The sequence below is a fragment of the Artibeus jamaicensis genome, unplaced genomic scaffold (assembly GCF_021234435.1).
Source record: "Artibeus jamaicensis isolate MK-2021 breed Jamaican fruit bat unplaced genomic scaffold, CSHL_Jam_final contig_723, whole genome shotgun sequence".
In the NCBI taxonomy this organism is placed as follows: domain Eukaryota; kingdom Metazoa; phylum Chordata; class Mammalia; order Chiroptera; family Phyllostomidae; genus Artibeus; species Artibeus jamaicensis.
In genome coordinates this window covers 327,722-332,555 of record NW_026521938.1, presented here as the reverse complement: position 1 = coordinate 332,555, position 4,834 = coordinate 327,722, and the positions used below count along the sequence as shown (strand labels likewise).

General features: G+C 57.3%; 1 protein-coding gene across 1 annotated transcript in view; it reads right to left on the bottom strand.

Annotated features, from left to right (window-relative positions):
* LOC119037808 (patr class I histocompatibility antigen, A-126 alpha chain-like) overlaps positions 1–4,834 on the bottom strand; it is a 195,358-nt gene that overhangs the window by 22,021 nt on the left and 168,503 nt on the right. The gene's annotated exons all lie outside the window — the stretch shown is intronic.

Sequence of the window (4,834 nt, the reverse complement as noted above, 5' to 3'; positions counted from 1 at the left end):
TTTGCCGCGCCTGCTTCTTGAGTTGGGCAGGGAGACGGGCCCCTGCCCGGCAGTGGCTGTGGGGGGACACTGCCCAGGGGCCAGGACCACGGAGAGCAGCAGCGGCTGGGCAGCTGCCCAGTGGGTCCGTGCCCACTGGGGTGCGGCCTGGGCTGCTGTCCCCGAAGGTGACCCGACCTGGGTCCCCGCTGTGGCCACAGAGGGATGGCCACCACGTGTCCAGGCTTGTGAGGAGCCGCAGGCGGCTGCGTTTCAAAGGAACCCCACAGGCTCAGTTAACTAAGTCCTGTTCACTCCGGGGACAGAGCGGCTTCCTCTGCCAGCCTGAGTCCCGCCCTCCATCCCCAGCTGGGAGGACTTGGCGATGCCCCTGGCAGTGCACCCTCTCATCGAACTCGGGGGGCGGGGCAGTCACAAAGTGGGGGGTTCCTGGTGAGACTGGGTCCCGTCTCCGCAGAGGAGGCTGGAAGCGTCCCTGGCTGGGCTACTGCCCTTGGACGAAGCTACACTGTGGGCCGAGGAAGCGGGACTGGTGGACAGTCACCCGTCTGTCTGCCTGAGTCCAGCTGCAGGAGCCAGCCCCGGGGCGGGGGGCCCTGATGTCAGTTCCAGTGTCCTGGACCCCAGGTCCTGGGGGACCCGTGTCTCTGGGACCTTGGGAGACCGTGAGGGCTGCCCTGTTGAGGAGAGAGCCCTGCCAGGGGCTGTGCTCAGCCGGGTTGGATGGTCAGCCCGGGTCGTGTCACGGAGGCCGGAGAGGACTCCCCGCTCCTGTAACCTCTGCAGACAAGGAGCCCGGCCGGGAAGGGGCTGTAGGAGGAAGTGACATTTCTGGTTTGAGCCCCAAACCTGCCAGCTGGGGCTCTGTCACTCTTGTGCAAACCATGACTTCCTCCCTCCCCACCCCCACAAGGGGACCTCAGGTATGCAGAGGTCGGGGATGACCCCCCGATGGGCAGGGTGGGGCTTCTCAGAGGCTGTATTAGGCCACTGGCAGGATTTTTAGGTCAGAAAGGCGTGTTTTGCCCTGGCTGGTGTGGCTCAGTGGATTCAGCACGGGCTGTGAACCAAAGGGTCGCAGGTTCGATTCCCAGTCAGGGCACATGCCCGGGTTGCAGGCCAGGTCCCCAGTGGGGGCCATGTGAGAGGCAACCATACATTGATGTTTTTCTCTCTCTCTCTCTAAAAATAAATGGATAAAATCTTAAAAAGAAAAGAAAGGCATGTTTTTAATCTCATCACCTTGCTTGGGTTGGCAATCTCAGTTGGGCGCGATTTTGACCTCTCAGTTCACTGTAAAGAAGGGAAGGGCTGGAACTCGGTCCAAAGAGGACACAGGGACTCGAGGACTGAGACGGCGTTGCCCAGCGTCCCCAGGGCCTGTCGGTGGCCTGTGGGCCTTGGGTGCTTCTGGAGGCAGGAGGGAGGGGCAGAGTGGTGGGCACCCGGGTGGCCAGCGGTGCTGTGCGACTCCTGTGCAAGCCGGCAGTGGGGCGGACCGGGAGGCAGGCGTGGGGAGAGTCCGCGCTCGGGCTGCCTCATCCTCTGCTTCCTACCCAGCAGGCGGTGGCGAGAAAGGTCCAGGGCCGATTTCCACAGTCCCAGGCAAGTGAAGTAACCGCCTCTCTGGCCCTCGGGCCCTCCTCTTCGCAAAGAGCTTGCCTGTCCCCGGTGACTGTTTCAAGGGCTCCCCTGGGGGCCTCTGTCAGGGCCTGTCGCTCAGTCCCCGACGGTGGAGTTTTAAAGCCTGGAGTGAGCCGACCTGAGCACACTGGTGGCCCATTTTGGGGTGAGATCCTCCAGTTTTTAGTGCTGCAGCGTGAATGTGAGGGGGCCCCCGTGTTCAGCACAAACAAACAAGCAAGCAGAGGACTGATGTGCAGAGATGGACGTGGGGCTGACGAGGTGTCGAGAACCATGCCCCACGTGTGCCCGCGTCAGATCCACGCAGAGCACACCCTAAACATCTCACCGCCTTCTCTGTCCTTAACTCCTCAGTAGAGCTGAAAACACACAGAGAGTCGGGGTTTTGGAAGCCTGCATCCAAAACCTCAGCCTCCTTTTCAGGGTCTTGAGCTGGAATTTAAAAAATCGGATGTTACTTAAAAAACCCAGATTCCTGATTTCTCTCGGAAAAACTCAGGTCTGGACTGCTATAGTTGTGCAGATGAGGCCAGAGAAAGCTCTGTGTTCCTGTAACCTCTGCAGACAAGGAGACAGGTCGCCGGCCGGGGAGGGGCTGTAGGAGGAAGCAAGGTTTCCGGTTTGAGCCCCAAACCTGCCAGCTGGGGCTCTGTCCCCCGGGGCTTCGTATTGAACGGAGACAACTGGCTGGCTGGAGGTGCGTGTGTGTCTGTCCTTCAGAGTCAGACACCCCCCCCCCCAAGCCCAGAGGCAGGGCTGCTTGTTGTTCTGGTCACAGGGACCCCGACACAGGGGTCTGTACGACCCGCAGACCCAACCCACTTGGGGGTTCTCTCCCAGCAGGTGGAGTTGGTTCTGGAGACCAAGTGTTTGGAGTCTGGGATAAACACTCGACATTGCAACCAGGGAAGGCAGATAGAACCTATACGCAAATACGTCATTTTACAGAAGGGACTGGAGCATCCACGGATTTCGGTATCTGAGGGGGTGGGGGGGTCCTACAACCAACCCCCCACAGAGACTGAGGATCAGCTGCATGCATCTTTGAGTGTGTGTGTGTGTAGGTGTGTGTCTCTGTTATAATCCACTCATCTTTTCCCTTCTACTTACCTCCCAAAGAGATAAAGCATTTAAAATTTTTTTTAGTTATTTTTCGAGATAAAACATTTTTTTAAAGATTTTTATTTATTTATCTGTAGAGGGGGAAGGGAAGGGGAGAGGGAGAGAAATATCAATGTGTGGTTGCCTCTGGTGCGCCCCCTGCTGGGACCTGACCTGCAACCCAGGCATGTGCCCTGACTGGGAATCGAACTGCAATACTCTGGTTCGCAGGCCCGTGCTCGATCCACTGAGCTACGCCAGCCAGGGCTTGAGGTAAAACATTTTTTAAAATTCTGTTTTCACGGAACAAACCACGATGTGCAAGAGAAGCATTAATCGGTTGCCTCTCACATGCCCCCAACTGGCCGTGTGTCCTGACTGGGAATCGAACCGGTGCCCTTTCAGTCCATAGGTGAGTGCTCAATCCACTGGGCCACACCACCCAGGGCTGAAAGAGTTGGACGGAGCGGTTTTGCTGCTCTCACGAGCCTACAGGAATCTCTGTTCCTGTCCTGCCACCAGCGGCTGCACGAAGGGGTGGGGTGGGGTGGGGTGGGGTGCTTCACATTCTGACAGATAAGGCCTCTCCCTGGAGGGCAATGCCCCACTCAGTGTGTGGCCAGCACTGCAGGAAGTGACTGTCCCTGCCGGCAGTCCCCACCCCTGCCCCACCCTAGGGAAGGGACACGCTGGTGAGGGTTCCCCACGCTGCTACCTGACTCAGCGAAGGGAGATACAATTTATTTTTTAAAGGATTTTATGTATTGATTTTTAGAGAGAGGGGTGGGGAGGGAGAAAGAGAAACATCATTGTGTGGTTGCCTCTCATGTGGCCCCCCCACTGGGGACCTGGCCTGCAACCCAGGCATGTGCCCTGCCTGGGAATTGAACCAGCAACCCTTTGGTTTGCAGTCTGCGCTCAATCCACTGAGCTACACCATCCAGGACTGCTTTTTTTTGTGGAGGGGGAGACACACAATTGAATGTGCACCTAGAGCATGCCTGACCCTTCATGGACATCTTGCCCGGACTTCACGCTAACACTGGACAGAGGAGAAGCTGCCTTAGAGACACACAGACACTGGGGCCAGTCCCCGGGGTTCGTCCACGCCTTGGACGCAGCTGGATTTCGTTTTGGTAAAGCCACTTGCCCAAGATCCTGGAGGGATGGCCATCACCGTGGGGTGACAGTGCCGCTCAGAACCCTGTCTAGCTCAGCGGCCCCTCCCTTTCCTCAGCCCCTTGCGCTGCTGTGGACGCATCCCGAGCCATTTCCCCACAGCCTCTACGTGTTGACTTTGCTGAGGATTCTTATTCTGGAGCTTCCTGGGGGTGGGGTGGGGCGGGGCGGGGGGAAGCTTAGGGAGGTCTCTAGAAAAAGGCTGGTGTCTCCTGCCACCGTCCGAATTCTCGAGAACAGCCCAGCATCTGTGAACTCGGAACACGTTTATTGTAAGGCAACAGGATTTGCTGTACCCATGGGTTTGCCTCCTCTGGAACTTCGGAGTTTGGAATCATGGGGTGTGTGGGGGGCTTTTCTCTTGCAGGCCTTTTCATGGTTTCCTAGCTCACTTCTTTCTCTCTTTTACAATCCTCACATGAGGATTTTTAGGACTGATTTTAGAGAGGAAGGGAGGGTTGAGGGAGAGAGAAAGGGCGGAAGAGAAGGAGAAGGAGAGAAGAGGTGGGGGAGGGGAGAGGGAGGGAAATCTGTTGCTTCCTGCACACACCCGGACTGGGGATTGAACCTGCCACCTAGGTGTGTGCCCTGACCAGGGATCAAACCTGCAACCTTTCAGTGACCAGGCCAACACTTTAATCAGCGGAGCTACCTGGCGGCCAGGACTTGGCACATCCTTCTTAGACATTCAGAAGGGTGCTTTTCAAAAAGTTTATTTTTAACACCACCAGAGTCCTGTTATCCAAGTTCCTACGTCCTGCCACCTCTGCTCTTGAGCAAGAAGGACCCTTGACACCTTTTTGCCAAATGCTCAGTGTTTATTGGACCCCCTCTGGGTGCTCGTGAGAGGCAGGACAGACATTCCGCAGCGACTCAGGTCCTGCGCCTGGAAGCCTAGTCTATGAGGCCA